Source organism: Adiantum capillus-veneris, chromosome 9, assembly GCF_014529385.1.
Source record: "Adiantum capillus-veneris isolate H3 chromosome 9, ASM1452938v2, whole genome shotgun sequence".
Taxonomy (NCBI): domain Eukaryota; kingdom Viridiplantae; phylum Streptophyta; class Polypodiopsida; order Polypodiales; family Pteridaceae; genus Adiantum; species Adiantum capillus-veneris.
The window spans coordinates 18,901,329-18,929,312 of NC_140939.1; positions in this window are offsets into that span (position 1 = coordinate 18,901,329).

The following is a 27,984-nucleotide window of genomic DNA, read 5'->3' on the forward strand; positions in this document are numbered from 1 at the left end:
ACTTGTTTCCAAAATTCATTGTAATCCTCATCTCTTCCGTAAGACCTCTGTATGGCTGGATGAAAACTCTCTATCTCCTGATCAGTTGTGTTCAATACTATGCGGTCATCCTTGTGTATATTTTCAGGCTTTTGTGCACTGGGAGTCTTTTCAGCTACCCGTGAAATGATAGTCTCTTGCTGAATTGGGTTTTCCGTTCCACAATTCATTGTTTCTTTCGGTGGTTCTAATAAGGCTTGTACAGTCTCGATCATTCTCTGGCACATTTCAAGTCTCTGCTTTTCCAATTCCGCGTTTGGGTATGTCATCCACCTCTGTTCTTGTGTTTGGTTGTTCTTTAACCTAGCTTTGTAAGCTCTCATCAGTGCGTCCAATGGTTCGTGTACTTTGTCGACTAGCACTGATCCCCCTGAGCTTAAGCTCGTTGTTTCTTTAATACTCTTTTGTTTCGTTCTTTCCGGGCTCATCTCTCGTTTCCCGTTTTGACTCTCAAGTTTTTCTAATCTATCTTTAGTTTGCTTTAGTTCCTCAGCTAGAATAGCGTCTTTACGTTCTTTTCTCAACTTCATGCGTGCTTTTCTAGCTTTCCACGTGTTTTTCTGACTCCGCGGTCCTTGACTAACCACTTCAGTCGCTAACTTTCCATTCTCAGGTTCTCTAGTGGTTTTCTTAGCTTGAGCTCTAGTAACAACTTGCGTTGGTATCAGAGTTTCATTTTCAGACCCACTGCTGGTAGGAATAGTTTCTAGCATATTCAATGTCTTCTTTTGCACTTGGTTTGGATTCTTTGAACAATCCTCAATGAGGTGAGTAACCCCACACTCAGTGCAATAAGCGTTAATTCTAATGATTTCCGTATGTGGACAAACATTCATTAGATGGTCACCTCCACACTTGTAACAGGGTCCTAGTGCTAGTCTTGTTCCCATTTGATTCGTCCTTTGTGGATAGGATGGTCTTTGTCCTGTTAACCCTCCATGAGCTATGAACATCAATGTTCTTGCGTCCAAATTGTATCTCTCTTCATCAGAAGCACTTGTAACTGTTGGTGTTCCAACATTCCCAATCATGCCCCATGGTTCTGGTTGTTTGGGTTCTTCTGGTGTGTAATACACAGTTGGAGACATGTGTGCACCAGATTCTTCATAATAGGCTTGAATAGGCACTAAGGCTTGTTCTTCCTGATTCTCTAAGGTTGGTGCATATCTAATGCCCACTGGTCTTGCTCCTAGTAAAGGCGGTTGTTGTCCCAATACCGGTTGCGGTCTTTCTATCCCCATAGGTCCTGGTACATTTCCCGTTGGGTATCGAGGTACTGGATGTACCTGAGGTGGTGCTAATTGAGCAGGAGGTGCATATTGACGCTCCCTTACATACCCTTTGTTGTAATAGCACTCCTCTGTTGGATGGTTTTTCCATTTTTGTTCAATCGCACACCATTTCAGTGGTTTTGGCAATGGTTTTTGGTATGGTGCCATCCTTTTTAGAGCCTCTTCTATCATTTGCTCTACATTTGGCATGGTTGTTGTTTGAACATTCTTTTTAGTGGTAGTCTCGCTCGCTACGGAGGAAGAGCTACTGGATGCAAAATCTGTATCCGCTGACACCTCTCCATAAACCGTACAGTTATCCACTAAGTACAATGCTTCTCAATCCCTCAATAAAGGGAACAGATAGTCTGTCATCTTGTGGTCGTTCACGTACTGGACATCTCTCAATGTATTGTTTGAAGCGAAGTGAAGCTTCCTTCACTTTTTCATGTTCTCTCTGTTTAAAAGCATATATTTGTGAGACCGTATTGTGCTTAATCCCTCGTTTGGAGAATTCCTCAGCAAACTCTCTTAGCAAATGGTCAATGTCATGGAATCCCCCTCTGTTCAGTGGTTGAAACCATGTCAATGCCGTACCTTCTAGAGTAAGACCAAATCCCTCGTATTGTGTATGGAAATCTGTTATCTTCTCAGCTCTTAAGACTTGCTTAAAGAGTGACACATGTGCATACGGATCTCCTGAACCACCATACTTCTTTGGCATACACTTGGCTACTTGAGATGGTCTCATACGTCTATGGTCTGCTACCAATCTCATTGCTCCTATGTCCCGGCTAAAGCTTTCTCTAGCATCATGGACTTCATGGGTTACCCTTGTCGGTTCCCCTGCTCTGAATCTACTACTAGGAGGTAATTGTGATGGTTCCGCTTCGAACCTTGGACCTGGAGTGGTATACGTGGGGATTGGAATTGTACTACCTCGATTCGTATCCATTGACTCTCTGGAATGTAATGATCCCATTGGTCCGGGCTTCGAGTATTGAGGTTGACTGAAAGAGTCAGCAGCCTGAGTTCTTTGTCCTCCTCTCGTCATTGGGTTTTGCACTCCATTTGTTGGTGCTGGTCTTTGTGAGCTAGAAGTAACATAATACTGATGTAGTGGTCCCCCAAAGTATGTATATCCTTCTAATTCTTTCTTGCCCATTGTTGAGTATTGCCTCCCATACTTGTCGTAAGCGGCAATTTTCACTTTCGATCCCTCTGTGTAGGTAAAGACATAAAGTCTTTATTGGTCTGTCAACTCTCCAGTGTAGGGTTCTTCACATCTATAATAGAGATCTTTCTCCCCATTATTATATTTGTATAGCCCCACATAGATGTTATCAGTGTTGATCCTTGTAGTTTCATTCTCTCTTCTTAACCTCGCATCAGGGAAGTTCATTATTGGTGCTTTCTCCTCAAGTTCTTCATCTACTTTGGCTTTGGTGCCCATCAATCCCCACTTGTCCACAATGTTAGGGTTTAGGACTACCAAGTACATGGTACCCTCGTCATCTAGATATCTATCTCCGCTATAGCTCACAGGCACTAAGTCCTTGAACTCACTAGGTCTCTCTTCTATCTTTACACAATATTGGTCCATTCCATCTTTGTAGATCTTGGCACCTTGCTCATTGTCGTACTGGTATTTTATGAACAATAGCTTCATTGTGGCGGAAGGGATTGATGATCCTGCTGCCATATTTTCTCTGTTGTTCAGGTTCAAGTGTTCCAAGTGTTCGGTGAAAATCTCATAAGATCTCTCCAAAGAAGCAGTGGATGTGCTAAAAGACATTATACGCGTATGATGTCTTTTGTCCCAGATTTTGACTATTCTTGGCTTTAAGCCTTCTCCAATGTTTATAATTGAGTTTCAAGTGTTTTTGTCAGGTTTGAATGTAAAAACAAGATTTGAATCCAAAATTTTCTATTCTTTGCGTTTCCTGGACTCCGAGTTGTCTTTTTGGGTTTCCTTGAGTGTTAATGCTCTTGTTTTAAGTTGAAATTAGGGTATATCCCCCCTTTTGAACACTCTGGTAAAGTCAAAATTTCTGTTTTGGTCTCTGTTTGGTCATTTAGACATCATACGCGTATGATGTCTAAAGTTGCAGATTTCCAGTTTTTTGGCACAGAATCCTTCCTAAAGCTTTCTCAAGTGCTCAACAGCTCCCAGATACACAGAAAATTTCTCCGACTTTTGTTTATTGCAAGTTTCACTACTAACTCGACGGTTTAGTGATCTATCATGCAATCAACCATATCAAGCAAATACTCCAATGATTACTAGCTCTAGATCAGGATCAAATGAAATCCTACCTAAGCTATTCCTAATCATAAAATGGGTTTGGTAATTGTGATTTTAAAGAGATCCACTGCCACTCACGGACTAGCAAATTCTTCTTCTATCAACAACTACTCAACACCAACAAAACAACAAACAAATCTAAGCTAAACTAAAAATACTGTCAACACGGAAGACCCAGGAATACCCCACTTCCTAGTATCTCTTGAGATCTTCGGAGTCCACCACTCCTAGATCTTTTCTAGCTAAAGTATACAAAGTAGTTTATACGACTCACCTCGTAGGATTAGTCTAAGGTCACCTACTTAGGGCTCTCGTCCCCGGCAGCGGCGCCAAATGTTAAGGCGGTTACGCCGCTAGCGGAAGCTAAATAGCGAGAACTCAACCAACAACAGAATTTGTTAGACGAGGACGAAGCTTGACCCGGAGGCGCATGGAAACAACTAGGTGGGTGTCAAATCACCTACTCGACCTTCTAATGACAATCACTACTAAGGAAATCAAATCTAAGTTCTAAAATACGCAAGTGACTGAAATCCGCACTACAAACGAATGCTATACGAAACAGGATCTAGAATCATTGAATCGATCTCAAACTCAAGGGGAAGTCTATACACTAGGTAAGAACAACACCCTAAAGACTTGAACTGCAAAATCAACCTATAATCACTCCGTGCGGTAAACACGTATGAAGACAGGCCGAAAAATACAGGTGACCGAGATTTGACCCCGATGGTACTAATGCGTAGCTCTACTCGTTGTGGTTCTATAGATATGGTGCACGCTCAATTCCGACACACGAGTTGGAAGAAAACTCACACCGAAGCTCGTGGGAACTTACCACACATAGAAGCCGATAGCGCGCACTCTTGGTATCTGTGTGTAGCTCTCGCCGTTGCTAACACAATGGCGGTGTCGCTTCTCCAATGGTGGCTCCGTAGCTCGCGTAGCAAGTAGATAAGACTCTCTCTCTCTCTCTTACTCTCTCTCAGACACAGTCACGGCACTCAAAAAATCACTTTGATTAATAATCTGAATCTCCTTAGGTTACAAAAACTTTGGCTTATATACCTCAGCCTTGGAGGTGAGAACATCTCTAACTAATTACATCAGCAAGTGAAATTACTTCGGGATTACAAGCTGGAAACTCAATTGAGTCCCGTTACTTAATGAATGGCTCAAATCAAAATTAATGTCGGAAAGACATTTATTACAAGCAATGGCTACAAAATGATGAGTGTGAGCAAAAATGTGGGTGTGATCCTCTGCTGGCTCAACAAGTTGCAACTTGCAGATGGATACACGGAAAAAGCTCTGGGTATCCTAGAGCAAATTATTGTGAGTTCTTGTGGAATTGAATATGAACATACATTTGCAATAGTAGATTTTGGAAAAGGGAACAATTTTGATATCATTTTAGGAAGGCCTTTCATGTGTCAACTTAAGATGGTTCAAGATTGGGGCTATGACTATATCTACTTGAGACATAAAAAGGTCACCACAAAAATAAGCATAAAAGACCATAGCTATAGAGATGTGAATAGAACTCCTATAGAAAAAATTGACTCTACTATAGTCAATGGGAAAGAGATACCTGCGTGGCTACAAACCAAACAAGAACTTTGGATGTGTGGTGCTTCGAAGTGTGGAAGCTCAGTGAAGGAGGATTGCATCCTAGAAAGATCAATGAACGATGAAGCTTACATACCGGAACCCTTTCCAGAGCAATTATTTGAACCCTTTGGATGGGATCAAATACTGGCGACTCTTGATGTGTGTGTGAATGAGGTGACTCCGACTAAATTTTGTGATGAGGAAGGGTATGATATAACTTCCGTATTTACGATAAAGGTGTTGAAGGAAGCTAACGAGATTTGTGAGTGTGAAGGCAAAAACGGTGAAAAAGATAGCTACGTCATGGAGCATGATTCCAAAGTGCACATGAAGAAAGCAGAGAAACCACAAGAATATGTCATTACTGACATACCTGAAGAAACAAAAGAAGCCGACTCCAGAAAAAGTGCAAATGAAAGTAGATGAAGGAAAAAAGCTTCCAAGTTCAACGGCAAATCTTCAACAAACGCAAGATCAAAAGAATAACAGGGACAAGGAAGAAGATGGACTATCTCGTACGATGATCAAATTCAATTTATGTGGACAAACAGGGCTCAAGGTTACATGTTCGGCCGCAATTGATCCTTATGCTACTAAGAATCTAATGACTTATGGAACGTGGATCATGATGGGAAAGCCACCAATCAATGAGCTAGAAGAAATAGTTTACACAAGTTCAAAAATGCCGATTCCTAGCTTTGGAGTGGCAGAAGCTGTACTCAAATTGAGTACCGGGGAGTATAAAGATACTTTCCACATAATCAACTCCCATCATCTCAAAGAGAGTCCGGTCCTGACAGAAAGCTAGAGGAACATCTTCTTTCGACAACAATCAAAAGCTTCAACAACAACAACTGTAAGACTCCATGAAGCTTCTCAAATCCATGCAGAAGAAATCGCCAACCATCGTGGAAAAAGGTAAAGCAAAGGTAAACATTGAAGTATATCAACCTCGCCAGACGAATTTACCTTCAACGAGCTTCCATCAAATTTCCCATGAAGCCTCTACATCAAGAGCCACACCATCAACAATGCAATGGAAACCAAAGCAAAAAGTCTATCAACCAAAGTTTCCATCACAAAAATGCATCCAGAAGAAGCCGAAGAATGTCGAGCAGGTGTTAATATCCAAAGAGCACATCCAAGTTAAAGACCCAGTTTGGATACATGAAACACGGGTTCAACCACAACAACAAAAGGTGACAGGATGGATAGCATCAAACGAGTCAATCACTGCTCAAGGCTAATTCTAAGGAAACACTAATGTTTGGGCCAAAAAGCCTAAAGTAACAGCCTGGACCTACCCACCTCAACCAACGAGTTCTACAAGGAACAAGACGTGCTATCAACGGAATAAAAAATACTAAGGGAAGCGAAAGAACACCAAAAAAAGGCAAACAAAAAGACCTTCCAAGCGGGCAACGCGAAAAGTTTGGGTACCAAAATCAGACTTCAACAAAGATACCCAACACAAACAGTGAATCAGCGGATAATTCCAGTGAAGCTACTTGAAGCACGGGATTCTATGAAGGTAACACCCAAATATGGTTACCCAAAGTAGTTGCTCAACCTACAGCCACTAAGACCAACCAAGTAGCAAAGGACCCCACACAAAGACAATCAACAACAACAAAGAGCCAATGGGGACTAAGCACAACCAAGGGAGAAACAACCTCAAAATGGATCCCTTGCCTTCTACTATAAAATCAAGGCTTTTACAACGGAAATCATCAGGTTTGGATACCAAAGCCTAGTGTCCATCAAATTATGGAAGAAGATAAAATGCCAAAGAGGGTCACACAAGGACCAAAAACAAGATGGGTTCCAAAATTGCTAGTGGAAACTCAATCACAGAGAACCCACACATCTCGACAATCGCTTCTCATGGAAATTAATGCAACGGCTACATCTGAGAGTTGAAGGACTTGTTTTACAAAGAAGTATCAACATACAACAAGCAAGTCAAGAGGAGACAAAATATGCCAACCTACTCGACAAAATGGTGGCATTCAAAGACCAAAGCAATGATAGAGGCCTTAATCTCAAGAACTTATGGCATTGGGTTTCAGGCCATGAACAGGTAAGTCCAAGTTGCCATTAAAAATACATGGCATAAAAGTCAAGAGTCGGGCAGCTGAGCCACTAAATGAGCAAGGCATTAGTCCCAAAGCTTCAAGTAATATTCTATGTGGTCTAAGAGTCTTAGCTATTCTAGGTACTGCTCAAGGTGGAGGAGTTGAGCATATTTATGTTGTGTCGCTCATGCTGGTATAGGTGAGCATAAGAGTCCAAGTCTATGTATTTTAAGTTTGGTTAAGTGAAAAAAGTCCAAAAGACACTCACGCACTACGCATAGTGAGGAATGAGTGGAGAAGCTTCTACATCGAAAACCCTTCTTGGAAACGTGCAAGCTATTGAGACGTCCTTTGATGTCACATGTGCTACATTTTTTCCTTGAAGCACCCATCAAATCCATCTTTTACACTACATGCTTTTGTTTAAAAACTTCTCATAAGCATATAGAGTGTCCCATAATTGGCACTTACATTAGGCACTCTTCCTTTGTTTCTCCCAAGCACTCACCTTGCATGACAGGTACTTCGAGTCAAAATGCTCAACTCCAATAAGAGCGTACACCAAAGGCACTTTTTTCCCATTGGGTTTTTCCCTTTGGTCATCCAGGTTTTAAGACCCTAATCTAGACCTCATCATCAACTTCTTGTATATATTCCTTCTACATCAACAATAAGGAAAGGGCTACCCAAAACCATCAACTACAACTTGGAGCAAAAACATCAAGTCTCCATATTCTTATCAAGAGCATCTTTTATCTTCAAGGGTGACAACAAAGCTCCATTCAACAATGGCAAGTCAAAGAATGGCCTACAACATCAAGCAATGAGAAATTTAGCAAGCGAGCTATCCACAACAATAAAAAATAGCTCACACAGTGCTTCAACATTGGTGAACTATTGTAGACAACTCAAATTGCAGTGGACCTTGAGAGAATATCTATCATCAAGTCCACGCGACAAGGAGGATCAGTTCTACACGATCAAACACTTCAACATCCATCTTTACGGAGGCTAAGATTGACAACCAAGAGGCGAATGCACAACAAGAAGAAACCGTTGCCTCGATAATCAAATCTCAAATAATGTATCAACAACATGACAGCTATGCATCACTCAAGGAAGGGGGGAGTGTCATCAACGACAACGCGCTTCCCAAGATGAAGATCAACCTTGAAGACAAAGTTGAAGACAACCCTATGACAAGACTGCACAAGGTCGTGTCAAGGGACGACACGAGCTAGGAAGGGGGGAGTGTTTGGAGGTGATAACAACATACAAGTGCCCACCTAGCCAAGGCGCCCGTTGGGTCAGCCGGCCAAAGTTTTGATGTGGTCACATTATTTTTCTGATGTTTAATACATCAAACCCTATAAAAGTCTAATAACAATCGCCTATGTCAAGTCTGAGTCAAAGATGTAATTTTTCCAATGATGTATGTAAAGGTCCATGAGAAGTTGGCCGCCGCCGGCCACTTTAGAAATCCCTAAGTATATAATACACTAAGGTTAGTAGGAAAGGAGATTATTTTTTGAAGATAAGGGACTACTGCATTACGTAAAGAGAGCTACATCTTTGCTCCAACTTGTAATGATCGCTTCTGTGGCTACGGTAATCCAAATTCAGTTTTGTTTCTTTCATTGTGTTCCTCTTACTCTGCTCTTTCATTCAAGTGTAAGCATTCAAGATTCGGTGAAGGTTTCAAACGCGTCCGTTTAGGCCTTAAATCGCTGTTTTGAGTGTTTATATGCGTATTTTATGTTGTTTTGACCCTAGGAGAGGCTTTAGGGACCTAAAAACGACCCTTTAGGATCATTCGTTTACTTTTTTTGCGTACAGTGGGACGAACGATCCCGATCGTTGTACCTCTCCAGAATGCTGTGACAGTGACAGGATATGTTCCTGATAGTCCCCTGTAGCTTCCCTTCAAGTTTCGTGCGATTCCGATATTATTTGCATGGTGAACGGGCATGATGACTGTAGAGCTGTGTAGAAGGACATAGGCAGATTACTTGGCTTTAGTGTGATTGATTTGCTTGTAGAGTTAGTAGTTGCATCTCTTCGAGTTCACTTCATTAGGATTGACACCCTAGTGAGTTTCCATGTCTCATCCGAGTCGCTTCCCCTGTATCGATAATTTTATGTTGATGCTTGAGAGCTATGCTATGTACGTCCGTCGCGACGACCCGCAAATAGGTGCCCTTCAGGGTTTTCACCATATAAGAGACACATATTCTCTCTCTTGATTTGGGTGCAGGCATAGACGGGTAGTTCAGCCAGTTCGGATATGGCTTCAGGATTCTGAATTGATTTGCCCACGTGCGAACGCAAGGCACTGTGGAAAATAGGAGGTCATCTCTGATTATCTTTGGATTCTCCACCAAGTATTTCAAAAAAATTGGGTACTTTAGGAGCCAGTCTTTTCTCCATCTTGGTTGTGAGTCCACTATTCTCCCTTTATCCTCCGTCTTCTTGGCATCTCCTTCATAGAGTGGCTCGGTTGCTTCCTCTTTGACTCTTTTCCTGATTAGTATTACCTCATACTTTAGGAGAGGATATGGGAGTAGGGGTTGCATCCATTCCTCCCTAAGTACATGTGTGGCCAACTCTTGGACTCCTATTGAATGGAGCATTCTTGATTCCCACTTCAAGGTTGCCTTGTGGTCTTCTGCTATAGTCTTTTGTACCAGAGGCTGCAGTCGTGTTTCCTCTTCTTCTGTTAGTGTGTGTGTTTGATCTTCCCTTGTTCCTCCTGTTGTTCCTTGTGATGGCAATCTTCGGCTCCTTCAGGGATTTCCATGGGCTCATCTCTAGCATTTATTTCTATCTCACTATGCCCTGGTTCTGATTCTTGTGTCCTTAAAGCCGTTATTTCATTTTGCAAGTTAGCGATCTGTCTTTTTGCCAATGTGTCTTGTGGAGTTGCTTTCTCAGCCATGTCAACCATTTGATTTTTCAATGTTTCCAGGTTCTTGAAGTTCTTCATGTTCTTTCTGAAGAGATGTGTGTTCTGCTCTGATTCTTTCTTTGGCGGCTAAAGATCCTTCTGCCATATGCATCATTTGTCTTTGCTCTAGCCGTAGTTCCTTCTGTAGATCGGTGATTTGTGCCTCTAGTGCTTGTATGACTTGCGTGTCTACACCTGCACTTGCTCTTTTGATCCTAATGTGTTTCACAGTAACAGTCAAATTGGGAGGGATAAGAGAAAAATGAAATGAAATGATGTCTACGGAAGAGCTATGGGACCAACCGATACCATCCTTATGGAGCTCATACAATGTTTGGGTACAAATGTTTGGGTATAGAATAATAGATCTAAAAATTAAGCTGGTCCAGAGAGTAAGGCAGCGATAGCTGCAGAGCGTCGCCCATGTCCGCCACTATGAGCAGTCGTCGAGGGAGAGAGAGAAGTCTGAAGGTGGTTGGCCATTATCAGTGGAAGGGTGGCCTGAGAGAGCACCGCGAGAAGAGGTCTGCAGCGTAAAGGGAAGGTAACGAGGCCACCTTCAAAGCATGTCTGCGCACATCCGAAGAGCTGCAGAATGGAAAACCGATCGCTGCATGAGAGAAGTATATGCCAAACCCCAAGAGTTCATGCTGTTTTTTTTTTCTCTTTTTTTTTGACTGAGCAGGTGGGGACAATGTATTGCATCGTGCTTCTCCCCTTCTGACGATAACTGCATCATCAGGATCCACCAGCATCAAGAATTCATCATCAGCAAGCGCGATGCACGGAGCTGAAGAGAGGGAGACGAAAGGGGAAGGGGGGGAAAGGAGAGAGGGAGAGTTGGGCAAAGTGATGGCCGGCTACTGTTGTAAGCAGAGGAAGAGAGATTGAGTGAGAGTCTGGTGCTGCAGCTAATTACTATCGGGGGCAGAGAGAGAGAGAGAGAGAGAGAGAGAGAGAGAGAGAGAGAGAGAGAGAGAGAGAGAGAGAGAGAGAGAGAGAGAGAGAGAGAGAGAGAGAGAGAAAACGAACCTCTGCATGGACGTCAGGTTTGGTGAGAGGGAGAGAGAGAGGTGGCTGGAGTGCGGGCGCCACAAGTAGACAGGAGGCTCTGCATGCTATTGCCCGGATCAGCCATGCAAGAAAGAGAGAGAAGGAGAGAAATTTTTGCCACTTCTGCAGGAGGGTGGTTGATGAGGGAGAAAGAGAGCTAGAGAGAAAGATGACTGAAGTTTGTGGTTGGGACGAGGTAGTTGATGGTTGCATGGGGATGCCAAGTCAAAAATATGGACGCCGCCAGTGATTAGTGAAAGAAAAACTAGCATCTGGCAGTCTGAGAAATTGTCGTCCGCGAGCAAAGGGGGGTAGAGAAAGAGAGAGAGAGTGGCACTGTGGTATGCAAAGTATGCAAGGCTGCCCATCCGTCTAAGATTTTTCCCCACCTTACAAGAGGAAAAAAAAAAGGATGAGAGGAGTAGTTGGGTGAGCATGCGACCACAACCCACCGACCACAGTCATGAAGGATGATGATGGGTTGCATGGCGGCTATCATCCACTGCACACCTAATGCATGCAACCATCTGGGACGAACAGTACGCTCTGGTCATGCCCTGAATTGCACCCGTCACGGATGGCGCAAGTGTTGTCTTTTGGTTGCTGCTGGTTGACGCCATGGCTAATGATAAGGCCAAAGCCTTATAATGCTACCAAGTGATGGTAGTTCCCACTGCTGCCGAACTGTACCAAACCTTCCGGTACTTGTCATGGAGATTCCCTTGGGGTGCTCACCTACTCTTGTTGCTCCATATTCATTCTAAACTTTAATATTTACGATAATTATGTTTAGCAAGCTTTCCCACTAGCTCGAGAGATTAGTTTGGTTTCTTGTCGACTAGTATTACTATGGTTTACATCCCTCGGGAGGTCTTTGTGATTTATCACAAGGATTTTTCTTGTGTGTATCTTGTTCTTTGCCTCCAGCTGTTGATTGTAAGTCCAAGGCTTGATCAAGAATATCTCAAAAATCTCACGAGAGTAGTCTTACGCCCTTAAATCTTCTCTACTACTACTACCACTTCTTCTTCATCTCTTTCTGTACTTTCTATGTTACAAAATTCGATTATACTCTCTACTTTACAGAGTTCCATCATAGGTAGATACATTATCTCTTGCTATTTTTGTGTCTACATTCACAGTTTAATCCACGTTACAATATCTCATCATGCGAGCATAAATATCCTTAAACATTGAAATCCTCTTATACTTCACTAAAATAGTGTCGCTATTTTCACCGGTTAGCCAAATACAAAAGCCACTAGCTATTCAATATGTTTAATGCCAATTTTTATAAGTTTAATCAATTAAACACATGTGCAAGCAGAAAAACATCAAAAAGAATGGAGTACTTAGCTTTTGATTATCAAGCTCTTTAACCTTTGGAGCGTAGCCTCTGCTCTGATACCAGTGCTACAGTCGGAAGCATGGCTACCCTGCAACATACTGGAAAATAGCACATAACAAGACATAAATGACTAAATCTACGTACCTGTCGACTCGCATAGCGCATAACCACGACGTATGCAAACAGAGAGAGATAGAGAGCGTGATAGAACGAGAGAGCACGTGCAGGCACACCTCCTAGAGCGGAGTGCTACGCCGGCACAGCGAGAGAGAAGAGGGGAGAGGGGAGAATAAGTACACAGACACTGGGTGCAATCTCCCCCTGTGCAAGAGTGACCATTTTCCTCTTGCACGTATTTATTTATACATTCTTGAATGGTGAAAGTGAGTACAAACTGGCCGGCCGGTCATAAATGGCCAAAGCTCATAAAGAGCACTTGAATAATAAAATGTACATAAAATATGATATCCTTTTGCAATAGCTTAGCTCGGTCAAGCCTTTTCCACCTATCACAGCTACAATAAATAATAAGATATCAATTCCATAACAACTATTTCTTTCTCCTATGAATGATTCTTCTTTCTCTTCCCTACCCTCATTCCCCCGCTAGCTCTCTCCACCTTCGAAGGTGTTTGAGGCCTTAGGACCGAGACTTGGGATAGTTAATGCTTTTTACAAAGTTTATGTTATGCTCGTGATGCATGAAGCTTTCCATCTTCATAGCATCACCAGGGTCACAAGGAACACAAAGATTGTATTGTACCAAGTCTCTCTTGATGGGAGAATCTATAATACAAACGCCGTTTGGAGGGGGAACTGCCGGCTCCAAGTAAATCCGGTCCTCAACTATTGTCATGTTCTCTGATACTCTCTCTCTTGCAAAAGTATTGTTCATGCCAAGTTAATTAAGTACTATGTTTATGTTGCTACCATCAATTAAGTTCACCCTTTATGTTCTCAAAGTAATCTCACAAACATGCCCACTCTAATTCTCTTAATTTCGCTATTCTCAAAGTTCATAGGCCATTTTCATTACATTGGTATCAGAGCATTTGGTTTCTCTTTCCTTGCTTAACAAGAGAGGTACTTAAGTAGCCTATTAATGGTTTATTTTGTTAATTATATTAGGGTAAGTGGGATTGGGATCTATTATCGATTCTATTGAGCCCACTATGTGGGATTTGGTGCACGGCTTGGGAGCTTTGATCTGAATAATGGGGTCTTTTTAGACTTGCCTACGACTTTACCATTATTGAGCCATCAGATTGTTATGCTTTGGCTGTGTCTAGCTTACATGATGTTGAGGAGCCTCTGTCTTTTGATGAAGCACAGAATTCATAAAATTGGATGGTTGCCATGCAATCAGATTATGATGCACTTATAAAAAATGACACATGGACTTTATGTGATTTGCCTCCTGGCAAAAAGGCCATTGGTACAAAGTGGGTTTACAAGTTGAAACGCAAGTCGGATGGTGGGATCGATCGCCATAAGGCTCGACTTGTTGCAAAGGGTTATGCATAGCAAAAAGGCATAGATTATGAAGAGACTTTTGCTCCCCACTTGTCATATGACTACTGTGCATTTCCTATGTGCATTGGAAGCTCATTTTGGTTGGGATGTACATCAATCAGACATTGTTATACTGCTTGCTTGAATGGTGACATATTTGAGGAAGTTTATGTAACGCAGCCTCGCGGTTTTGTCATAAAAGGACAAGAGGACAAAGTGTGCAGATGTAAGAAGGCTTTGTATGGGTTGAAGCAATCTCCTCGTGCTTGGTATGAGAAAGCTGACACTCATTTGGTCAAATGAGGCTTTCGTAAGAGTCCAACAGAAAGCACATTGTATGTAAAGCGTGAGGGTGATGTACTTCTCATTGTGGTTCTTTATGTCGATGATTTGCTGATCACTGGACCAAATGAGAGACATATTTCTGAATTTAAGGCTGATTTGAATGCTACTTTCAAGATGAAAGATTTGGGACCGTATACAGTTTAAGCAGTGTGATGGTGGTATTGTGTTAACCCTCACGGCTCACGGACACCCCATCACCTACGATGGACGTGTATTATGTATTTGGTAGAGTCAGGTACCGGGCTTGTCGGACCAATAGGAAAAGGGTAAGAGTGATCGCCGATGAGAGGCGCACTCTAACTGGGACATTCAAGGGATTAGTTGGCTAAGCATGGGCGCCCAAGTGTGAATGGGGTGAGCTCATATAAAAGCCAACTAAACCTAAAATTCACTCATTCTCTCATTTGTGCAATAGAAGAGTGCTCATCTCCATCTCCATCTTCTTCTTCTTCACCTCCTTGTGTGTGTGTGTATGTGTGTGTGAGAGAGAGAGAGAGAGGGAGAGTGTGTGTGCGATCGAGCATTACGAAGGCACGACGGTGGCGAAGCGGTTGAGCGCGGCACGACTGCAGCTTCTTCTTCATCGCGGCGAGGAATCCACCACGAAGGCGAGCGTAGAGCGGTGAGTGACACACCCTTTGCTCTCTTGAGCTTGCTAGATTAGTTTTGTTGTGTGCTTGGAGCCATTTGTGGCTCGCACATGGTGTATCGGCAAGTCCCTTGCTTCGGCAGTGCGGCAAGGAGTGCACATTTTTGGCGCCGCTGCCGGGGAATCGCCCTGCACTAAGCCCAAGAGGTACTTTGTGCTTCTCCTATGAGTTGTTTGTAGTAGGAAAGAAGAGGAAGAGGAAGAGGAATGAGTTGTTTTTCTGTAAGTTGTTAATTTCTGTGTTGTCTGCAAGTTCTGTGATTTCTGCATAATGTTGTGTTTTTTGTTTGCACACAGTCTTTGCACAACTAGTAGTCGTTAGCTTGTTTGCAGTGAATGAATAAGTAGGAAGGCAGTTAGCAATTTCTGCTTGCACACAGTCTGTACACAGTTTTCTGTCAAGGTTTTCCTGCACACAGTCTTTGCACAGTAAGGTAGTGAGAGAGGAAGTAGGTGGACAGTTAGCTCACTGTCAGTAAGCGGTTAACAGATTAGTCAGCAGTTAGCAGCACTGTTAGTAAGTAGATAAGGTAGTGAGCTGTCTGTGAGCTGTGAGCTGTTGACTGGGAGGTTAGGTAGGTGACAGTGTGTGTGGCCAAGAAAGGGTCACCTAAACCGTGCGCGGTTATCGCCAAAAAAAAAAAAAAAAAAAAAAACCGAAAATATTTAAGAATGAGTGACTGGGGGGCTACACTAAAATTTTGATCGGGATCGGGATCATTTTCCCAAGCCCAAGCCCAAGCCCAGGCCCAGGCCTCAGTCCTATGATATATAGTAGACTCACTTTTATATATATACCCTACCCCCTCAAGAGGGAATGAAAGCATGTGGGGCAAGTCCTCCACTCTCCTCCCTTCTCTTCCCACTTGCACCCTTAGACTTTCTAATTTGGGCCTAGTTCCCTACTAGAAATTGACAGTTTTAGGGATTTCGAGGGCATAAAGTGACCAAACGGAGGGTTGTAAAGCACGGCATGTCCCTCTGACCGAGACGCTCGTTTTGAGCTATCATACGTTCTATTCTATAGCTGGGTCAGGAAAAAAGGACCAAAAAATCAAAAAATAAATAAATAAGAAAAGACTTGGGTTGCAAAACACCCAAAATTACTAGGTGAGCAGCCTTCACGGGCCCTCACTGACACTTCTAGGGGATCCAAGTCATATGAACCTACGCTCTGGACGAGTGTTAGAGCACGAGCATATTGGTAGTGCCTCCATTTACGCGGGCACCCATTATTCCTCCACCCTAGGTTCTGGACCTTCGGCCGGGACTCAAGGTAGCGCGACCCAAGATCCTCATATCGCGTCTAGTGATTCTTCCTCTGACTACGAATTCATGGAGGGGTATCCTACACCAAACCCTGATAGTTCAATGCCAATACTCACTTGTAATCGTTGTGGCATAGATCATTTGATCGCACAGTGTCCTAACAATCCAAACGCACCGAAAATCACACCATTGAACATAATAGAGATTGTTGATGGGACACCACCAACTATAAACATAGCACCAGTGAATGCACTCACACGGTCGATGCTCCAAAAGCAAAATTACATCCTCGAAGAGAGAGATGCTACATCCATTGGCCGAGCGAGAAAGAAGAAAACACGAAGAAAGAAATCCCTTAATGCTTCTAGCTCAAAACCTAGTTCAAAGACTAACATAGGGACAGGAGAGGATCCCATGTATATGAATGACCCTGAGGATGACTCAGATTCGATAGAGACCGCGGAGACCAAAACTATTACTACAAAGGAAAAAGCCAGTGAGGAGGATCACGAGAGGGAATTACGACGAACACCAAAAGAGTATTCAAAGTTAAACCACCCAGTTGCGAACCCCCAAGATAAGCCACGAGAGACAAAAAATGAGGATTGCAAGAGAAAGATTGGAACCTATCCAAACCCAACAGTGGAAATTGAACGAGTCCAACAACTGAGGGGTTTGGTGGAAGAAACTCAACGAACATTAGAACCTGAACCCAAACATATCCAGATGTCGGACAAAGTGTTTCCCACACAAGTTCAACCTCACAAGAACTACAGGCCGTTAGCTATACCCAGTATCATTCGGGAAGAGAGTGAGGGTAGGACATCTGAAAGTGGACACACACCTTTCCTACTAGAGAGAATGTTTGGTGAGGGAATGCTTGACCCCCTTGAGGAAGTGGAGATTCCATCTTCACCATTCTCTTGTCAGGGTCCTACGTCCCACAAGATGCCATTAAATGTTTCCAAATTGATGGATTTCATGTCTTTAGAAGTTAGAACCACCATCATGTCCAAACTATATAAAGACCCCGAGCTAGTCTCAGCTCTTCGAGCCTTCCTCAATGGAGAATTACAGGCCGGATTACCACAGTTTGCACATATGAACAAACCTGACTCGATAATGAATGATGAGGAACATTTAGCACCACCATCTGACCTAGCGGGACATGAATCTGTAATTGAAGTACCCGTTAACAAGTTGGGGCAATACTTTGAAGGTGATGAATCTAATGCTACTCTACCAATCACTACTAAAGGATTAACTGTAAAGGGAGTCCTTGACGGTGGTGCGGGAGTCAGCATGGTGACAAAGAGTTGTTGGGAGTCTATGGGGCGACCTCACCTTGAAGCCACAAGCGTAGTGGTAAAAATGGCTAATGGATCTATTGTTACGCCTATTGGAATGCTTAAGGATCTCAGGATCAAGGTCTTGGGACACAAGGTAAGGCAGACTTTCATTGTTATGGATTTTTCCAAGCATCCTATGTCATTTGAGATGATCTTAGGGCGTCCATTCATGGGAAGCAAAAATGGTGCATGACTGGTCCAAAAACCACGTCTACTTACAGTTCCAAGACTCTGTCATTCGAGTTGATCTTTTAAGTGGTTGAACGCATCCTCTAGGAAATAAATGATCATTGATAATCGATCAGACACAACAATTCACTCAGCTCCATTACAGTATTGTTACACGTGTAACGAAGACACGGATATTGGGGAGAACTCTCCTTATATGGATATCCTACCCGGAATGGCTGAGTCAAACAATGTCGATTGGGTACACCTAGCAGCAACTATAGATACATGGGGAGCTAGAGGAACAACCTGGGTAACACCAGATGGGGAAGAGATACCACACATTGCACTAGTAAACATGTTAGGTGTAGCGCATGTAACATCCGATGATAAGAAAGAGGCACACCTACCTGACAGTGAAACCAATGATTCCTCAAAGGCTTCAGGCCAATACACATCAGAAACGGAATCTCAGGGAGAAATGGATTCAGAACCTGAGGAAACATCGAGTGAGCCAAGTATAGAAACTAAACACTCAAGGTCTAGTACGACCATCTATGGTAATTTATATGAGAGTGAAGAAGATACAAGCGAAGACCTATCAAGCGAGTCGAGTTCAAACATTTACCAAAATCAAAACCTTAACAAGAAACAAAGGTCATATAAGAGACGACGATATCGAGCAAATGTGAGAGCTAGGATAAACAAGGAAAGATCTACTGCAGAATGGCTTAGCTATCTAGGGGCATGTGATGCTCATCGAAAGCTAGTAGACAATTGGGGTGAACATCTCCAGAGTGTCATGTGGTGCAGCCCGCGACCCATTGACCTCGCTCAATTGGAGGTTACAAAGCCGAAATTGAGTCGAACTATTAGAAGACGTCAAAACCGAGAGTTAGCACAACAACAAAAGGAGGCAGAACTAAAAGAAAGGTCTCCGTCAGGACAAGAGCCTGCTGACTTACATACGGCTCCTGAACATTTTAAATCTTATACCACGGGGGAGCGAAAGGTTGTGTATGCCAAAGCCCAACGAATACCTACCAATGGAAGCAGTGGAGTCTATGATGGTCCAGCGGTAGTTAAAGAGATAAAATTAGCAGAACCAGGTGAGGAGTCTAAACCAGTCTTTATTGCTCAAGACCTTACCGAAACTGAAGAGGCTGTACTTAAGGAGCTCCTCAAGGAATACAAGGATATCTTTGCTTGGACATATCATGACATGAAGGGCGTCCCACCTTCTGTGGTGCAACATACAACTCCCATGATCAACACTGCTAAACCCGTCCAGCAACGACCCTATCCAATGAATCCTAAGTATGCCAAAATTGTACAAGAGGAGATTGAAAAACTTATCCAATGTGGATTCATATACCCTATTGAGCACTCAGAATGGGTTTCTCCGATAGTCATTGTGCCAAAAAAGAATGGGAAACTAAGAGTGTGCGTGGACCTCAAGAAAGTTAATGCAGCTACTAGGAGAGATCATTATCCCTTGCCATATTCAGAACATGTGCTTGAAAGAGTTGCGGGCAAGGAAGCTTATAGCTTTTTAGATGGGTACTCTGGTTACAATCAAATCACAATTGCATTAGAGGACCAAGCTAAAACTGCTTTTATCACAGAGTTTGGAGTGTTTGCATTTCGTGTTATGGCTTTTGGCTTAACAAATGCCCCTGCTACATTCCAACGATTAATAAACACTGCGTTTAAAGAATTTCTAAGGGAGTTTTGTGAAGCTTTCCTAGACGACCTTTGTGTTTATTCTTCTTGGGAGAAGCATTTGTTATATCTACGAAAAATATTTGAAAGGTGCAAATTTTATCGCATCTCATTGAACCCTTTCAAATGCCAATTTTGGGTTAAGCATGGAGTCATTCTAGGGCATATAGTGTCCAAGAGCGGGATATCCACAGATGAGAGTAAGATTAAAGCCATTGCCGATTTGCCACCACCTACGAACTATAAAGGAGTTCAAAGATTTATGGGCCATGTTGGTTATTATCGAAGATTTATTTTAAACTTTGCCGAGATAGCGCGTCCATTGTACAAGCTTCTTATCGAGTTTCACTGGACGGAAGAATGTCATCAATCTTATGAGTTATTAAAGAAGGCCCTAACAAGTGCTCCAATCCTGCGAACACCTGATTGGAATGTACCTTTTCATGTGCATATTGATGCATCAAATTTTGCTATTGGGTGTGTTCTAACTTAACCAAGAGAACATAAATTGGACTACCCTATTAGCTTTGCAAGTCACCAATTAAATGATGCCGAGATGAACTACACTACTACAGAGCGCGAAGGTCTAGCTATGATTTACGCCGTAAAGAAATTTTGCTATTACCTTCTTGCTACCAAGTTTGTGTTTTATGTTGATCATCAAGCATTGCTATATTTGGTAAACAAGCCGTGTTCCACAGGTCGAATTACACGATGGTTGTTAATTCTTCTTGAGTTTGACTTCACCGTTGTTGTGAGGCCTGGGAGGAAACATGTCATGGCGGATCATTTATCTCGTATCCCTAATGGCGAAGCTCCTACGGGGGTTGATGATGAATTGCCTGATACTCCTTTGTTCATTGTTGAGACAATGCCTGAATGGAGTGAAAAGATTGTTAACTTCTTAGTTAATGGTTTTCCACCCAAAGAACTGCGAAAAGATATAGCTTGAAAATTAATCAAGGAATGCAAACCCTATTGCTTACTGGCTGGAACTCTCTATAAGAGAGGAAAAGATGATGTTCTTAGACGCTGTGCCCGCGAGGATGAGTATTTATATATTCTACAAGAGGCACACATGGGCGTAGCTGGTGGTCACTTTTTAGGAAAGTTGACTGCCCGAAAGATCTTACAGTCTGGCTATTGGTGGCCCACTCTGTTTAAGGATGCATCAGTTTTTGCAAAGGGATGTGATGAATGCCAACGCTTCAACAAGCCACAAAGAAGGGAGAGGATGCCTCTACACTCCATCAAGGTAACCCAACCATTTGAAAAGTGGGGCTTAGACTTTGTAGGACCGATTAGTCTGGCTGCACGTAACACGCAATCACGATATATCATTGTCGCTATCGACTATGTAACCAAATGGGCTAAAGCAAAAGCAACACGAAAGGCAGATGCAAAAACAACAGCTAAGTTCCTCTTTGAGAACATTATCACACGTTTTGGATGCCCCTTTGAACTTGTGAGTGACAATGGAACTCATTTTATAAATGAAGTAATAAAAGAACTCACATCAAACTTCATGATATCTCACCACAAGTCTACACCCTATTATCCCCAAGCAAATGGCCAAGCTGAGAGTACCAACAAAACTCTCATCTCCATTTTGACAAAGACAGTCGAGGCTCATCGCACTGATTGGGACCTAAAGCTTACATCAGCTTTATGGGCTTATCGTACTGCGTATAAAGTTGTTATTAATTGCACACCGTTTAAGATGGTATATGGCCAAGAAGCAGTTATGCCATGGGATTTTGTCATTCCTAGTCTTCGAGTAGCTTCTCAAGAAGGTTGGGATGGTAACCCCTTAGTGGAGCGATTATATATCTTGGAAAGGCTAGATGAAGAAAGGCAATTAGCTGTGCGAAATGCTCTAGTGGAGAAGGATAGGAGAAAGAAGTGGTTTGATAGCCATTTAAAGGATAAAGACATCAAGGTTGGTGATAAAGTTCTTATGTACGGGGTACGTAATGAAAAGAAGAAATTGAAATACGCTGGTAAGGGACCATATCGAGTGTGTGAAATTACTCCGCAAGGTACCATTCGTGTGGAGACTCTAGATGGAGTTGAAACCATTGGATTCCTTAATGGGAGTAAATTCAAAAGATATTATGATCCTCTAAGCCAGGAAGAGTTGCAAGCCATCCATCAAAAGAAGGCTGCCAAGGAACAAGCAGAGCTTAAAAAAATCCAAGCAAGAGTTGAGTCTCGAGAACGACAACAACGTCTTAGATGCCAACGAGAGGCTAATCTGGGAATCACGCAAGCATTTTTCGAGGACACAGATGACGACTCATTAGAATCTAAGCCACCCCTACGATACCCAATTGAGCTAAATAGCCCCTATGGGAAAGTACTATACAATGCCTTATTAGATACGGGAGCTAAACACAATTTGTTATCCTATGGAGTTTGGTGTCAATTAGGGAAACCGACCCTATCCCCGAGTGCGATGCAAATCAAGGGCATTAATAAAAAGAAAACTGCTATTCTTGGAGTCCTTCAGACCCCTGTTGTCTATGACAATGGAAGCATAGTGCAGAGGTTTCTAGTCATGCCCGCAGGAGCTATGGAAGGCAACGTAAACCTGGGACGCACGTGGATGTTGGCAACCAAATGCACTATTGATTGGGATACTGGTAGTGTCACGACGCGACCACCGACTCTTACCCCTATCATTCAAGCAAAGTCACCTACGTTGCAAACTCTAGCAAAGATGAAGGATAGCCAACATTCACAAGCCAAGGTGGTTAACTCGTCTTTGCCGGCTACCCATGAATCTAGCACTTCAACACTTGTAGTTGCAGCAAGCAGTAATATTGCAATTACTCAACCTGCACGACCTAAGAGTACATATCAATGGGTCCCCAAGGCCTTACTTCCAACTACCTCAACCCTCCCATCCATTCCAAGAAAAAATTTCCCGGGAAAACCAAGAGCGCGCCCTAGGAGAGTCAAGACCAAATCACGATGGATTCCAAAACAACTATTAGAATCCCAAGGCTACTATGATGGAAATGAGTAAATTTGGGTACCTAAACGTAAAATGTGTCCTTCCCTATCGACAAAAAACCCATATGAGTCAAACAGTGTAACGCTAAAGCCAATGGCAGACCGTGGGAAGGGAAAGATCACAGAATGCTACACACCTAGTCCAGAGCTAGTTTGGGCTCCAAGGCAAAACCAATTTATTCCACCTAGCTTAGGAAGGGGGGAGTTCCATGAAGCTTCTAGCTCCTCATGTAATACATCCATAGAGGTAAAAGCTTCTACACAGCCTCCATCTATAGTAGTGGACCTCCATGAAGCTACAAAAGAATCCACACCTCCTAGTGTTCAAGAATCACCTGATGAACTACTTCAAGTTCGATCCTGAGAGAGTACCTTACCACCCTTGCAACTCGACGAGGCGCCTAAGGTAATAGAAAACTAATGACAAAAATCCCCACCTATTACCAACTGGAACAATTGGTTTCAAAGGGTGACGACATCATTTCAAACGGTATGATCTACCCAAGGAAGGGGGGAGTGTTTGTGGACATCCATCATTCACTTGCTTCCCTCTCAACCTTTCTCCCTGACCTCTTAATCTCCAATCTTAGGGAATGTATATATAAAGCCTTATACTCACAAAAACAAGATTAAAAAGTAAAAGAGCAAGAGCCATAACACAAATCATAAAAACAAATTATGCACAAGAACACGACCCTTGTAATATTTGCACTTTAACCATCATCTATTTGCGTGTACAGATATGGCTAGTACGCTAGATTCATCCACTCCTGCCTTGGGTGAGAGGTACCCTCGTTAATTTTTACAAATATTTCACATGGTCTTTCCAGTGCTTGCATGTGAATGGGATTTGATAGGTACGCTAGCATGTGAGAGGAATTTTGAGGAGTTAGAATGGCTGATATGTCTCTTGACCACGTCTGATCCATACTTAGTAGAGAGCGTTTCTCCCATTACACAAGCCTACCCTTTTGACCAAGATGACTATAGGCGTCTAGTGACCTTCTTAGTAAACATGGGCACCTATGATGAAGAAGAAAATTTACACGACTACACGGATGGCACATATGGTCTCATGGATGATGACTTTGTTTATCTCGACGACGAGGATAGGGGTTTAGCATTAGGGTTTCCCCCCAACCTCTACAATATCCTATTCCCTTGACTCTCTAGGGGGAGTGCAAATAATTAGGTTAGGGTTCCTTATGTTTTTTGTTGTGTTCAATAAGTGTTAGTACCTTTTTCCACTAATGTGCCTCCTGGAGGTATTCCTTTTGTTTCCTAGTGTGTACAGGAGCGTGTTGCTATTGGTAGGATTTGGACCTTCATGGAATCTTTATCTCGACTCACTCTTCAAATCAAGCGCGACCATCGACACAAACAGGTGTTTCTTGTCCATTAGCATTGCCCCTTATCTTTTTTGCATCTATGATTGTCAGCTTTAATTGTGATTGGTAGCCTAATATTCACTGCATTTGCTTAGTATCAAACATTTAATTCAATGTAATTTTTTGTCATAATCACTTGTCTAGGTTTAAAAATCAAGCAGTCCGACAAACTAGTTTGACCAAGTTAGGTGTTAGAAATCTTCTCTTAATACCATGGGGAATGCCTTCCTAATAATTAATGGTTACTTAGGTTCTTAATCCGATGTAGGCAGCATTGTGTGAAATGTATTAGGGCTTTCTAGTGGGCTTGACCCTATTGACCTTTAGCTTAAGTATTATAAAGGGAGTTTACTAGTGTGATGAGCTTGGGGAGGTGTATCAGTGTTATATGACCCCCCAAAGTTACAAAATTAAAATGCTGAAAATGAACAAACAAAAAATCAAAGTGCCACACTGTAAAATCTTAAGCTGGAAGAGAAATCTCAGCTTCATTTAGTACTTCACTCACATGTATTGCCTATGGTACTAGAGCCCTAGAGGTTCCCAGTATGGGCGCTTTTACTTGAAAAGCAAAAAACCCAAGGCATACAAAATAAGCACACACATCAAAATTGAATCATTGTGAAAAGACTTTGGGGGGTCAAAGAAAAAGTAATCAGTCAGGCGATGATTTCATGAGAAATTCCTTTTATGGTAGCTTAACTACAAGGTCTTCTAGATATAGCCTCTAGTCAGCCCTCGAACATGAATACTTGGCTCTCGCGATTAAACAACTTAATTGACCACAGAAAAATAAGAAGCTTACCCATGGTATTAATATTCGATCTCTAGTGCCTTTCGACCGTCAAATTAGCGACCCCAGATTTGTTTAATTTTTTACCTTTACATCTGTTTATGCATTTGATTACATTGCAATTTAATGTTCATTGCTGACAAATTGTTTGAAATTCTTTTACCAATCAATTTGTCTACCTAAAACTGCATATGCTTTTTAATCAGTTATGAGAATGCAATTACTGTGCCAATGTTGTTTGATTTTGCAGTGACTGAAGAAGGCTAAGGACATTCATCTCAAATGCTCTTCCACCTCGACGAACGAGCTTCAACTCAATAGCTTCCGAGGATGGAATCTACATCAGGAAGGGGGGCATGTTAACCCTCACGGCTCACGGACACCCTATCACCTACGACGGACGTGTATTATGTATTTGGTAGAGTCAAGTACCGGGCTTGTCGGACCAATAGGAAAAGGGTAAGAGTGATCGCCGATGAGAGGCGCACTCTAACTGGGACATTCAAGGGATTAGTTGGCTAAGCATGGGCGCCCAAGTGTGAATGGGGTGAGCTCATATAAAAGCCAACTAAACCTAAAATTCACTCATTCTCTCATTTGTGCAATAGAAGAGTGCTCTTGCTCCATCTCCATCTCCATCTTCTTCTTCTTCGCCTCCTTGTGTGTGTGTGTGTATGTGAGAGAGAGAGAGAGAGGGAGAGTGTGTGTGCGATCGAGCATTACGAAGGCACGACGGCGGCGAAGCGGTTGAGCGTGGCACGACTGCAGCTTCTTCTTCATCGCGGCGAGGAATCCACCACGAAGGCGAGCGTAGAGCGGTGAGTGACACACCCTTTGCTCTCTTGAGCTTGCTAGATTAGTCTTGTTGTGTGCTTGGAGCCATTTGTGGCTCGCACACGGTGTATCGGCAAGTCCCTTGCTTCGACAGTGCAGCAAGGAGCGCACATATTGCCTTGTGTCAGAAATGTTACATAGAGACATTGCTATGTAAGTTTGGACTTGAGGATTGCAAACCTATTGCCACTCCCATGGAAACAGGTTTGAAGTTGAGTCTACATGATGCTAGCGATCCTGCTGATGTCACTCTTTACCAAAATGTTGTTGGCTGCCTCATTTATGTATGCAACAAGAGGCCATATATTCAGTTTGCAATCTCACAGGTCAGCAGATTTATGCATAGCCCAGGGTCTAAGCATTGGTAGGCTGTCAAGAGGATTTTCCGCTACCTTAGTGGCACTTTATATCTTGGCTTGTTTTATCCCAAGGGGAGATCATTGCCGCCAGACTTACATGCTTTTTTGGACTCAGATTGGGCTGGTTGTTTTGACACGCAAGTGTCCACAAGTGGTTTTTTTTTCATGCTTGGTAGTTCATGTATATCATGGTTGAGCAAGAAGCAACCTACTGTGGCCACTTCGAGTTGTGAGGCTGAGTACAGGGCAATCTTCACAGCTACGGTTGAGTGTGTATGGCTCAGACGCCTTATGGCTGATTGGAGTGTTGGACAGGATAGTGCCAACACTATCTACACTGATAGTCAGAGCGCATTGGCGTTTGCAAGAAACCCAGTTTTTCATGCTCGCACAAAGCACATTGAGGTGCATTACCACTATGTCAAGGAGAGGTTCTCAGCAGGAGAGATCAACTTGGCTTATGTGCCAACACAGGACAACCTTGCAGATCTTTTCACAAAGGCATTGTCTCGTGAGAAGCTTGAAGCTTTCCGCAAAGCTTTGGGCTTACTCCCCTATGTGGACTGATCATGTCCTCAGGGCATGGCACTTCCCTTTACTCATGTGCCAGCTCTCGTTCACCGCATCACTCCAGGGGGGATTTGTTACCATATACATGTCGTAGTGATGTGTGTGAACACACTAGGACCGCCGGGGCATTTTTTCCCTCTTTAGGAGGTTTTTTCCCCCGAGCATTATATATATGCCCATCACTCTAGGGCTATCTATCTTTCCATTGCATACTAAGTAACACACTCTCTATTGTGTGCCTTGAGCTTCCTTCGTCTTCTCCAAGCTATGTGCGTTTCTCTGCCCATGAACTAGAACTAGGACTAACAAAGCCTTTGTTCAAGTATTCCGTTAATTGTTTTTCCACCTCCTGTGCTTCAGAGTGGCTAGATCTATAAGTAGGTTTGCTTATAGGTTTTAACCCTGGCATAACATTGATGCCATGTCATACTTCCCGAGATGGCAATAAGCCATCTTGTAAATCATCAAGAAATACATCTTGAAACTCCTTTAATAAATTTTTTAAAGCATCTACATATGTTTTCTTAAGGGTCTCTTTTGCCTTGGATTTTTTCGTTTTAGAATCACATGCATGCCAGCTCTCAAACAGTGGATCTTGTCCACGGCCATGGTTTTTTTTTTGTGTTTGGCTACATAAACATTATTTATAGTTTCACCTATGCAAACATTTTTATTACTTTCACTTAAAACAACAAAATTTAAAAGAGGGTAACAAGAAAATAACCCTGCTATTTGGTCTTTGCGTGCTACTCTGTGTAGCTCCATGGAAGACAGGAGAGAGGTCGAGGGGACACTACACTGACCTTGTAGGCTGATGACCTACCTCCATGCTCAAATTGCAGCGTGTTGTGTAAATAGCTCCATATTAGACTAGGGCCCAAGTGTTAACCCTCACGCACATTCCTATCACCTAAGATGGACGCCGTATTATTTATTTGGTAGAGTCAGGTACCGGGCTTGTCGGTCCAATAGGAAAAGGATAAGAGTGATCGCCGATGTGAGGCGCACTCTAACTGGAACATTCAAGGATTAGTTGGCTAAGCATGGGCGCCCAAGTGTGAATGGGGCGAGCTCATATAAAAGTCAACTAAACCTAAAATTCACTCATTCTTTCATTTGTGCAATTGAAGAGTGCTCTTGCTCCATCTCCACCTTCTTCTTCTTCATCTCTTTGTGTGTGTGTGTGTGTGTGTGTGTGTGTGTGTGTGTGTATGGGTGTGTGTGTGTGTGTGTGTGTGTGTGTGAGAGAGAGAGAGAGAGAGAGAGAGAGAGAGATAGATAGATAGATAGATAGATAGATAGATAGATAGATAGATAGAGAGAGAGAGAGAGAGAGTGATCGAGCATTGCGACGGCGGCGAGGCG